This window comes from Desmodus rotundus, chromosome 10, assembly GCF_022682495.2.
Source record: "Desmodus rotundus isolate HL8 chromosome 10, HLdesRot8A.1, whole genome shotgun sequence".
Classification (NCBI taxonomy): Eukaryota; Metazoa; Chordata; class Mammalia; order Chiroptera; family Phyllostomidae; genus Desmodus; species Desmodus rotundus.
In genome coordinates, this window is record NC_071396.1 from 2,827,268 (window position 1) to 2,840,235 (window position 12,968).

Consider the following 12,968-nt stretch of genomic DNA (forward strand, 5'->3'; position numbering starts at 1 on the left):
GTAAGTCACTTGGTACCCGATGGCCCCCCAAGTGTAAGACCGGCTCCGGGCAGTATGCCTGTCACCGCTGTGCCCGCCCAGTCAGTGGGCACCATGGCACAGAGATGCAGGCTGAAGACATAGCACACACATGTGAATATGCTCGGCAGTGCCTGGCCCCAGAGCTAGGCGGGCAAGGAAGCGGAAAGAAGTTTGGAAAAGTAAGGATGCGATCGTCACACAGACAGCAATTCAAGTAGATGATTCCATTCTCCCGGGTGGGTGCCTGGTAAGGGTGGAAGTCTGCTCCGCCCGGTCTGCAGGCTGCATTGACGTCAGTGAGGATTCCACGACACTTACTGTCTCTACAGTGACATCGAGGGCAAACTAGTTCACAGGGTCTCAGTCCAAAGAGCGTTTAATAATATCGATCGCAGCTCAAAGGCTCTTCGAATGCCCTGAAATCTGGTACTTCATTATGTCAGGAGCATTTGACAGTGCTTGCAAAACTTGCCAACAGCCCTAAAGATTTATAGGACGGTACAAATCATGAGTTATGAACCTTTACAACATTTCAATAACAAGTAACGGATTTAAATCACACACGCTACAGAAAAGACTGAATCATTTTTCTACTTTCTGCATACAGTAGATATTAGAAAACTGTGTCATGTGGAGAGATAATCCACAGAGTATTCAGCCAAAAATGTAAAAAGTAAGGGCCTCATAGTGTGTCAGACAGTTCATATGCAGATTAGGGTGTTTCTGATTTTTATAATGTCTACAGTATTTGTAAATATTTTAACTTTGCGATTAGCAATACTTCATTTCTAATTTCTCTTTTGATTTCTAATTTCAAGTTGATATATTCTTTCAATCCTAATTTTTGTTCTGAGTCCGTGCTCCCCTTTAGGCAGTCCATCCGAATTGCACGTCACATCCAAAGAAACTGGATCTTTCTTGATTGCAGCGCCGTGTAAAACGCGACAGGCAGCAACGAGGGTCACTCTGTACTATGACATCTATAACGCCCTAAGAACCCTTGTGTAGTCCTAAAGACGTATTTTTACAGGACAGTGTTTCACGTCCTTAATGTCTCCTGAAACTAATCACTGCGTGACAATCTTTGTTACTGGGTTGCCACAGGTGTTGGCAGTTCTGGCTTCTGAACCCTTATTTGTGATGGCAGCCACAAACAAACTTACTCTTATTTAAATTTAAATTAATTCCATTAAAAATCCAATTCTACTACATCTGATCCAGATAGAACGTAGGGAATTGTCGTCTTTCCTCCTTGGCCGCGTGAAAAACAATGTACAGGTTACCCAACATAAGCATAGACTGAGGCGAAGGTCTATCCCCATCCATCCTCACCTACGTGGAGAAGCCCTACCTTTGTAGGGCTCCCCTTCCTCCTTCCCAGGAGGCTACTGCCTTCGCGTCTCCCCAATGGGCACCGCTGCTCTGCTGGCTTCCCCTAATTTAATCACTCGTAAGAAAGAAAAGAACAGCGTCTCTGCATTTTCTTTAATTCTATTTGGGAGGAAATGAAGACACAAGGGCCTCCTTTCTTATTTATTGCACTTATTTTATTAGGTGCTTTTCTACAACTAGATTGCAGGCTCTTCAAATAATTCAACCTCTTAAAGGAAAAGAAAAAAAAAAAGCACTATCTCTTTGGAACTTCCTCAGTCCTGCCGGAGCACCTTCGGAGAACTTGAGGGGCCTGTGCGGAGGATGAGCCCCTCCCTCCCCCATACCTGCCTCCTCGCAGGCCCTCTTTCCCTGGTCCCCACACATTCATCCCAGGGGCCCCCACACAACCTAACCGTTCGTTTCTGAGACTTTTCCAGCCTCTCTTCAGACTCTGTGAGCAAAGTCCCTTGTTCGCCTCTGTGCTGAGATTACTTCAACTCCCCCTGACCTAGCAGCTGCGGCTGATTGATGATTAACTTTTATGGGTCAGGTGCTGTACCCCATAAACCTTGTAAGCTGATTCTATCATTCCCTTTTCATACAAGTGACTTAGTGACCTACTTAAAAGTCGAACCCAGGCTGCCTGGTTTTATGGTTGGTTGTGTAAACATTTGGCTCACCGCCATTCCGACTCTAAATGTGCCGTACTCCCAAACTTTGGCCCCAATTTTTGTTCTGAACAGAGAAAACTCTTAGAGTTGGCCAATGAGATAAACAGGTGCCCCATGCTATCTCACCCCTAAAACAAAGGAAAATTTTAAATAGCAATCATTCTAGACTTCTGATAACAGAATGTACACCTGAACACCTAGAGGGTAATGTGCCTCCTTTTTCTCTGCCCCCTGAAGTTGTGAATCTTTCCATCTCTTTGACATGTGTAAACACCACAGGAGACACCTAAAACTTTGTCCCCAGAGGCTGAAGAAAAAAAAAGGTGGGGGTGGGGAGTGGGTAAGAGGCTTTTAAAAATACAGACTGCTACCCAGCAGCTACCTTGCTCCAAACCTGGTCCAAATCCTGCATAAGATTGTCAAGGGCAAATACACACATGTTAGAAGTTTTCCCCACAAAAATTAGGGGAAATCTTTGGCCATGGGAGCGGGCATCTGACTCATGGCCGCAGTCTGGAAGCAAAGCCGAGGAGGCGCCTTTTGTGCGTCTGCGGGTTTCTGTATCTCAGTGCAGACAGCACTGTGACTGGTGATGTTCTCCTGCCTCCGGAGGGCACTGCCGAAGTTACTTCGTGAAAACGTTCTCTTCAGTTGGCTTAAAATTGGCTTTCATATTAATAGCATATTTAGGTAAAACTGAAACTTAGTTCTCTCTCATTTGCTGAGAGGACAGAGTTTTCTTGGACTCTTGGTCTGTTCTTGGTAAGATTGTGAAAGGTTTGTTTACGTTTTACGTAATCCGTCTAGGAAACGATGATTCTGTGTTTTATGAAAACGATTTCCTGTACTTCCCATTTTCTTGACCAGGGCTTAGACTGTTTAAGGAAACGGATGCTTCTCCATTACAAGGGCTTTTTTTTTTTTCTTACAACTATGTAACACCCTGGATTTGCCTTTGATTTCTTTAATAGTGACTTTGGTTCAATGAGTAACTAAGTACTGTCTCACCTTGACCTATGAACCTTTTTAATCGAGTGTTTTATACCTTTTGACATTAACTACAAACTTTCCCAGAATTAAACTTTAAATAAGTCTTGTTGAACTAGTTTTTGAACTAATTCTGGGATTTTTAGGGGGGGGTCCCTGGAATATCTCAAAAGATGTGTCCTCTCTTTTTTTATTAGAGATATTAAATTAATTAGGCTCATTTGATATGTTAAACTACATGGGAAGCATTGTCAAATAAGTGATACTAAACCTTTCTTTAGGTTATTTTGTATAACTATACTATTTTATTATTTATTAAATATAAGTTATGATACTAAATTATCAATATATTATTAACACAGTTATTATTAACACAAGTGTCCTGCCAAAGTGCTTCATCTTCAAGGACTTTCATGGAAAGACTCTGACAAGTACAGGCTGCTGATAACCAGGCTCAATCTGCCTTCACGTGGGAGGGACAATAAGGGACCTTCCGTGTGCTTCCCCAAGGCCACCGGCACAGTATGTCATGGGTGGTAGCCCGAGACCTGTCCTCCTTCCCCATGTCAGTAAAATGGGCCTGTTACCTGGGGGACATCCTGTTGGCGAGTGAGCACCTGCCTCTGCCACCGGTCCCTGCGGGCTTTGCTGGAACATCTGTGAGCGAGCAGGTGGATGGTGAACCCACAGAAAATTCAAGGCCGGGGCCCTGCCGTGCCAGGTGGTTTTGGGAGTCGTGCGGTTGGTAAGAGGCGTGTTTCCCAGAAGCTATGATTGGGAGGGTGCAAGCTTCCCTAACCCCCCAAACAAGAAAGAGGTGCAAGGCTTTGCAGAGCCTGTGGAGTCTTGGAGGACAGCATTCCCCACCTGGCACAACGCCTCAGTCCCTTAACACCTCCTGGTAAAGATGGGGCACAGTAGGGATGGGGCATCAGATGCTTGGGAGAAGGCAAGTGACTGGAGATGCACCTTAAAGCTCCAGACGTGTCCCAGGCAGGGCTACCATGTGAGTTAGATGTGTCTGTGGCCCCAGAAGACATGGAGGGGTGCCCCTAGGAGTCAGGTCCCAGAAAGTGCTCCCAGGTTTCTGGGGAAAAACATAACAGACACCGTATATACCCTCTTGGCACAGTTGCTCCTGGCAGACACGGAGCAAGGGGTCTGGTGACTTGCGTCCCATGTCCTACAGCTGCTGCCTGGAGGTCACACGAGTCCCGTCAGCTCCCGTTTCACTGTCCACCGCAGGCTCCGTGCACGCACTTTACGTAGAAACCACGGAGGTGGTCCGGCTATGTGCCTCAACGTCCTCCTTCTGCTCCTTCCTGATTTCATTGGGTTCACCCTTTATTCTACCGGTCTAGCATTTACATTCCGTTTTATAACGAATTTTTCCGTTCTCCTCAGATCTTAGTTTTGAATCTAAGTGGATTTCCTACTTTTTTCCATCACCAGTGTTTTCTGTCTGTGGCTTCTCTGTTACCGAGGCCCTAGTTTTGACTCATCTTTATTTTTCTTTTCCCCTTACATTTCATAATCGAATTTCTAAGACAGCCTCTTGGACTCTTTCTTGATTTATTGCATATTCATGAATTTATTTCCTTTATGCTAAAATGTCAACTCGACTGAGTGTAAAAAGTCTTGAGTCATGCTTCTTTTTGTCATGAGGACTTTATAAATATTATTTTACTCGTTTGTAGCATGCTAATGTGCCATGGTCGAATGTTATTCATATTATTTGCTTTTGCAAGATTTTCCCCCGGATGCCATAGGATACTTTTCATTTTTTAACTGATTTAAATCTAACTTTATGAAGCTTTTTAATTTACAAAATAAGATATGCTATTTTAATGTCATGTCATGCAGAGATACAGAAATTGTCAACAAACTTTATATCCTCCACTTATCTCATCTACCTGAGCTTGCTTTTCCATTCTATTTTAAAATATAAACATTTAATGAACTATAATGTAGATACAAAATGGGCAACTCATATGTCTAAACAGAATTAATTTTATAAATGTGAATACACCAGTGGAAGCAGCGTGTGGACGGGGAAGGCAAGTCCAAGGCCAGCGTGCTGGAAGCCTCCTCGTGCTCCCCACGGGATAGCCGTTACCCTGATTCTAACAGTCAAAACATTGTTGTCTATTTTTCCCCCATTTTTTATTGTTGTTCAAGTACAGTTGTCTTCATTTGTGTCTATTTTTTAAAAACACAGAAAACAAAGAAGTTCTTTGGTAAATACAATTTTTCATAGACACAAAGAAAAGTGAAAGGGAACTTTAAGTTTATATATTTTTTAATAAAAGCCTTTGTTTACTGATCGTGTAATATCGATTGAAAAGAGGCATGCGTGTTTTTAACGATCACATTTGAATTAAGTTTTGTGAGCAATGTGAAAGTAGCCTGGGTTTCCATACCTGCGGGTATCAATGACTGGACTTCGGTGGAAAGGATGTTTCAATCTTGAATCGTGGCCATGTGTTTAATAATACATTTTGGTCTTCACTAATGATTACAAGCTACTTAGCAAGGTCTTTTTGGAAAAAATGTTGTATTAAAGTATTAGAAACACATGAGCATGAACCCTAACCACATAGGATCCAGGAAACCGGGGTCGAGATCATTGAACAGCCCATTCCTAGCGCACCAAAATCCCCTCCTCACTCACGTGACTTCCACAACCAGGGGTTCGAGACACCGTGTAAATGACGTCCTACACTGTCCGCTCTACTGTGGCTTCTCCCCCTCGGCTTGTAATTGGGAGAGTTACTCTCACCCGGCTGGGCAGCTGCCCTTGGCTTTTTTCCCATGATTGTATCATATTCTATTGTGTGACTAAATCACAATTTATTTTTTCGTTCAACTGCTAATGGGCATTGGAGTGTTTTTTGACCATTACGAAGCGTGCTGCTATGGGAATATTTTCATCCCTGTGACATGTTTTTTGGTGCACGTGAATCTCGGTTTTTAAAGTACATACCTGGGAGAGGAATTGCTGGATCGCAGGGTACGCGTGTGTTCAGATCTAGCGCATGCTGCGAAGAGCTGTCTGGAACAGTTGTACCAATACGCAGGCCTGTCAGCACTAAGGGAGAGACCTAGTTCTCCAAAACCTTCCCAACTCTCAGTGTTGTCTGATTTTTTCACTTTACTAATTTTTTGTGGGTTCGGAGTGATAATGCACTATAGTTTTAGGCCACTTATTTAACAGTTTTATACTGATCAATGGCTTTTTTCAAACACATATACAAAGACATATAGATTTTTTTCCATTCTCTCTCCTTTTTTATTCAACCTTTAACACACACATGATTATGTTTTACCTGCACAAGGAATTACTATAGATGAAGTGTACCCCTGCTTAGAAAATAGAACATTATCTTCATAGAATTCTTTATCTACTTTGACATCAAAATCCTTTGCATGTTAAATGCACAGTTTACTCTCACATGTCACATGTCTGGTGAGCAGGGGGTCTTCAGCGTTGTCACTCAAAGCCCTGTGTTGCGGCTGTCTCTGCCCTATTTGGCTGTGAGCAATTTATTTTCATCTGGCTTTGACGAGCTCTCACCAAGAGGACTGCGGTGTGCATTCCCTTCTTGTCCGCTTCCTGGAAGTAAGATGTGGCCGATGCAGCTCCTCATCCAGGTTTCCTGCTCGCTGGTCTTGCGTGAGAACACCTGTATCCATTCACGCCGTCCTGGGAAGTACCTTTGCTCTACTCCAGGGAGTTTGCGCTTGCTCTGGTCACCTGCCATTTTGACATGATATCATTTTTTACAGTTTACTTTTGGTTGTATTTTGTAGTGCTTTCTGGTGTACAGCTTAGTGGTTGGATAATCATGTACTTTTCCATAGTGTTTCCTGTGATGCTTCCAGTGCCCACCTGGCACCGTACGTGGTGTTACAGTTATTACTGACTCTACTCCCTTGGCTGTGCTTTATATCCCTGAGACTGTTCTGCACCGCCCATCAGCACTTCTTAGTCCCTCCCCTCTCTCACTCAAATTGCTGTTTGCAGTTTGTGATTTGGGCTGTGACTGCCTCCTAGTCCCATTGAAAATATAGCAGCCTCTATTTTTTATATTTCATCCTTGTTCTAGTTGGCATTACAGAGGAAAATAGATAAAATTACAGAAGCGAAGAATGCTTCATCCACTGAACCTGGGTAAAACTTTGGTCAGTAAGGTATTTTCTAACTGCGTATCTTTTAAAGCCTGTCACTACAAAAGTTTACATTTTTCTACAGCATCAGGTGGTCTGATGGTTTGTGGCGGGTATGTAGGTACTGCGGAATGTAAAATTTGGGCCCCAGCATGGAATGTTAATCCATGCCGGTGATGTCAACATTAAGATCCAAACAGCAGAGTATTTGCTGAGAAACAAAACGTGAAGTTGTTCGTCTTACGAGGACATGATTCGGTAGTGCGCCGAGAAAGACACTATTTATAGCACTACTGAGGAGACTCCTGTTGGTGGCACACAAGAAATTCAGTTCAAACCATCTTAAGGAGCAAGAGATCTTACTGATCCCTCCAAGTGTTTCTGCAAAGTGCTACCCACTTCGAAGTCTCACAAGGACACACATAGCTCCTACTTAGAAACCCCAGCAGAAAGGGAGACACACGAGAGATTCTCCTTTCTCGTCGTCTGTAATGTTGGACCCGACTTGGATCAAATGCCCATGCAGGGTGCAGGAATGGATGCTGGAATCCCAGCGCAATCAACTGAAAGGTGCAGTAGGACTTTTACACGCAAGAACAGGATGTTAAGTCCATCATCTGAGATTAGCTTCATCAGGGAGCTGATCTTTGCAAGAGATTTTAGCAGTAAAGGAAAAATGAGGAAAAAGGGACCATCAGTGGTAAATTAAAAAACAAAACTATTTATTATATTGACTACCTTGGTCCCCTTTGACCTGCATTCTAGTGTAAACTATGGTACATTATTTCTGAAGATATGCCTGAGCAAGACAAATGCATCATGGAGAAATCATGGCCGTAGAGAATTTGGTAGCTAATGCCTAGAAAAATAATTTATTAATGATTCTGGAAATTAGTGGAAAAATTCCCTTTCAGCTGTCAGGCCACTACCATCAAATGGCATTCAGCTTTTCTGCACCACCCTGAGCAACTCGATGATTCTCCTGCGGTTTAAATCCAAGTGAGCACGGGGGCTGCTGGGCACATTTCCGTGTCCTCCATCTGGGGGAGGCCTCGTCAAAAACGCCAGCCCTCCGATGATGCTTACGTATCACGCACGGCACTTCTGCAAACTGGTCAGTACTTCAATACACCTTGTACTGCCATCTGAGTAGGAAGGGGTGGGGTGCCTTCTTAATTACTGACTTGGCCATGACATTTCCAGTCTGCTTTTTGCCAAACTCGTGTTTTCTGCAGCCTCCAAGTCCACGTGGACACAAAGCATGTTTGGTTTGGTGCATCTGAACTCATAGGGTGCATATTTCTTTCTTTCTTTTTGTTTTGCTTTGAATATGAGCATAATTGAAGATGTTTGTTTTAATTTTTAATGCTTACGTGATCTGGCTCCCACCTGGAGAATATTTAAAATATTTTTTGATTATCCATATTTACTATTTCCATGGGAGCTCGGAAGAATCATTGAGCGCCCAGGTTTTTTTTTTTCTTTTTAACTTTAGTACATGTATTCGCTTCAGTTACTTTGAGGGTACGGACTGCAGTTTCTCTCTTAAAAGGTAATCAAAGCTGTTCAGCTGGTTGCATGAAATTTGAAAAGCCTAATTAGATTCATTAGTTGCTAAACAGCAAAGACCTGTTTATATTAAGAAAAAGACTTCTTAAAGTGTGCATGCCCACAGCTTGAAAAATACATGTGACAGCAATGTGAAACTTGTGGTGAACACCATTAAAACTGTTTAGATGTGTTGGTGTATCTGAACCTCAGAAAGTGTTGTTGCTGCACCTGGTAGAGAGGGAACCTGAAACAGAGAGACGGTTGCCCAAAGACGCGCCGGTCCAGTGTCAGGATTGAACTCCTAGCAGTCCGGGTGCAGAACTTGCACACTCACTCTCCAAAGAACACTGCTTTTCAGGTAGCAGGATGGGTGGGCTGGGGGGCCCTGGGACCAGGTGAAGGGGAGGCAAAGGGCAAGGGTCAAGTCATGCCCACTTCTGGAATTCAGAGCCTATCTGATGAAATAGCCAGAAAAGATTTTTCTAAGATTATTTCTGTGTGTGTGTGTGTGTGTGTGTGTGTGTTTGTAACAAATAGGATACAACTTTTGTACCTCCCAGGCTGGAGTGATTTAGGGGTGAAAGGGAAGCTTTTACATTGAAATGAGGTACATGGTGACTCACTCCCTTCAAACAGCAGGTGTGCCTGCGAACAAAGTAGCCCCGTCCCGATGGCCACCGTACTGTGCCATCTCTCATAACGTAACACCTGCTAGACATCAGCCTCTTCAAAAACGTGTCTCTTGCTTTAATGATGTATCTTATTTTCTCTGATTTTGTTCTTTTCCTGAAAGCTAAATTCAGGAAGTTCAACTGAGGTGAAACGGTGGTGACTTATGACCATGTTTATTAATTTCTTCTCCTTTCTCAGTCCCTACGTATGAATACTCAACATCTTGTCATTAGTATCAGTATCTGTATTTTTCTGTTTTGCTCTAGTCTTTATACGACACCAGAAAAATATATGGCGAACACTCAAAGTTTTAGTAACTTATACCTTCAAACCTCACAAATCAAGATTGCAATGGACACAGAACTACCATTTAATACCTGAAGTGATGTACTGCTTGAAAAGAAATAAAAACCCAAGCTTAGTATATACAGGTAGTATAGTCAATATTTACAACGTCACACTATAGGTAAAGACAATATATGAATGGCAAGGATCTTATGTTTTCATACACGCCAGTGATCTAACATAATTCTGTATAAAAAACATGTGCGATTTTTCTAATTTCCTTAATGTGTTGTTATGTGCTATGTTTATACCATCTTACAACTTGCAATGAAAACTGTCAGCTTATAGCCTTGGGACGTTGCCTAATAATGAGGAAGATTGGACTTTCATATCATTCATACTGAAAGGACTACCGAGTAATTTATTTTAGCTCTCTGTTGCCTCTATTGAAGCATCTCCAAAGAGAGAAATATTTATTCTATTAATATAAAATATTGCCAAATTATTAAACAAATGAGTCTGTCCTGGACAGGCAGTGACAGCCTTCTATGAGTTGCTGATATATTGCAGCAGTAATACGGCAATCATACAGAAATCACCTAAAGTTTTCCTCCTGGGAAATTAAATTTCTACATTAGAGAAATCAATAAAAGTTAATGACAATATTTCATGCAAGTAAAACCACTTCAATTGCTACGACCATACCCTACATATGTTTTCCGTCCGGCAAGCATACTCTATTTCTCGACGCAAACCCTGCATGAGAGAGGTCTGTGGGACCTCCACACAAGGGCATCACAAATGCTTTGGGACTCTGCACCCCTGCCTAACATGCCTGCACGCACACATTTAAAACCCATGTCTCTACGTGCAATGCCTTTTTCCCATACTGGAACTGAAAAAGCGAGGGGAAGTATCTGAACAAATTGTTTTTCCTTCCTCCACCCCTCCTTGCTTCCCTTTCCTGTTTTCCATCACTGGGCAAACTTTTTTTCAAGTCCCTACTCTACACCAGGCACTGTTCTGTGGGCTCCCATCAAAAAGATGCTGGGCTTACGGAACTGAGCTCGTAGGTGGAGTGGAAGAGCAAGGAAAAGGCAAAGAGATTAGTACGGTCCATGAGATGGCGAGGACTATCTTTAAAAGCTAATTAACACGGGTGCTACAACAGTTTTCTGGAACAGGCAGTGGCTGGGTGACATCCTTGGGCTGGGTGCTCAGGAAAGTCTTCTCTGATGAAGGAAGTGATGAGGCAGCTCTAGGGGAAGGGAGAGAGGAGACTTCCCGGGAAACACACAGGTGACAGGCAGTCCTGCAGGTGGAAATGTAGGGGACTGAGGCTGAGCACATCAGCAGGAGAGCGGCGGGACGATGTTATAACTCTACTTTATGATTCGGCTCACCAATCAGTAAACATAAACAGGTTCAGACAATAGCACCCAGCTACAGCGCGCTCAGCCAAGATCCAGCACCTCGACTTCCTCACTCCAGAGTGTACACTCTTCCCAAATAGCTGAGAAAGAAAGTTTATGGTCAATATCTAGAGCTATTTGGGAAGAGTGTACACTCTGGAGTGACAAAATCGAGGTGCTCGATCTTGGCTGAGCGCGCTGTAGCTGGGTGCTATCATCGGAACCTAAGTTTTTCGCCTTTTGAACTTAGACGTCATTTTTCAAAATTATTGCACATCTCATGATGTAGCATCTGGCACACCTAGTCCCTCACACTGCTGCTATTAGTATCTGAACATTCATATGTTCTCATGTTTGAAGAGTGACAGTTAGTCCATCCACATACACAGCTTCCCATTAGCTCACTGGACGGTTGTCGCTCATCCACTAGTTGACAAAGACTGTGAGAAAGAAGAAGGGGTGCTTTCCATGACTGCTCTAGCAGGCTGGACAATGACAAGGGTCAGGGAATAGGGGTGCCCTGTCTAAGTATCAATGAGCAGGACTTGGGACACCGGCGACCTGAGGGTGGGAAGATCCAAGATAATACTGGAGTTTTCCAAGCCCTCGGGAGATTTTCCTCACTGAGAAGTATGTGTTTTGTCGGTAGAATGATACCAGGGAGGCGATTCCTGCACTATTGGAAGAGAACAGGCTTCAGAGTTATTGACTCACATTTGGCACTGAAGGGTTCTCTCATTGGCTCTATGTTCTCCCTCTCAAAATTCAGTCGAAGTGAGGAGAGTGGGAAGCAGGTAAATGCGGAGATGTGCTACCATTAAGAACAATGCTAAGACGTGCACCTGGAGAGAGCTAGGAGCGGAGGGAAGAGGCGAGGAGGAACACGGCAGAGGACATTGCTGTTAACAAAACGGACCTGCCTCTGGACAGGTTTCCACCGTCAGGTGTGTATCCTTGTTCCCGGCTCAGACCAGAGCTATCTATGGGACGCCAGAGAGCGCCAGCCGCGCCGGCCACTTGTCTTCACTATTGGAAAATCCATCAGTCTCCACATGGCCTTCTGCTCCACTACCTGCCTGTGCCTTCCTGGGGGAATTTGTGAATAGGATGTGATATCCTGCTTTTTCACTTTTCTTTTTTTACTGGGTCCTCTTTTCATGGTAAGAAAATGGGGCAGGTTTTGTTACCTTTTTCTACCTGTAGATAGATGTTGGGGAGGGGCCGTAAGAATGCCAGTCAGGGCCATGTGAAACTAATGGACAGAACTAAGTTTAAAATTGTTTCTAAAAATCGATCATCATGTTACAGTGGAATGAAAGCTTTCAAGCACACAGAGAGAACAAGAGTCTGTGAAATAGGACATTAAAAGAGCACAATGGAAAAAGGAAACCAAGATTTAAAAAACGGAAAGAGGAAAGTATATTTTAACAGCAGGCAGTGACTTGAAAAAAAAAAAGCATAAAAGTGTAGTGCAGAAAGGCAGGTGGGAGACCTGGAAGTCAAATAATGACAAAAATTAAAAAGCCTGCCTCCAGAAAGTTGAAAAATATATAGAGGTGAGCAAAAGGTTCTTCCAATTATAAATTTGTTTCAATGCCCAAATATTGCTAGGTTTTAACAATGGCAGGATAGTATTTCTTATGTTGCATTATTTCTTTAATTCTTTAGATTTAGAAGTATAAAATTTTCCATGCGGACGACGATTTTAAGCCACACAGAAATCAATGCATCATTAATGTGGAAGGCTCCACGTGGTTGGCCTGCTCCGGTCCTTCATACCATTTGTATCCTATTGGCTGAGCAGGCTTTTCCTTATTCCTTCATTTTT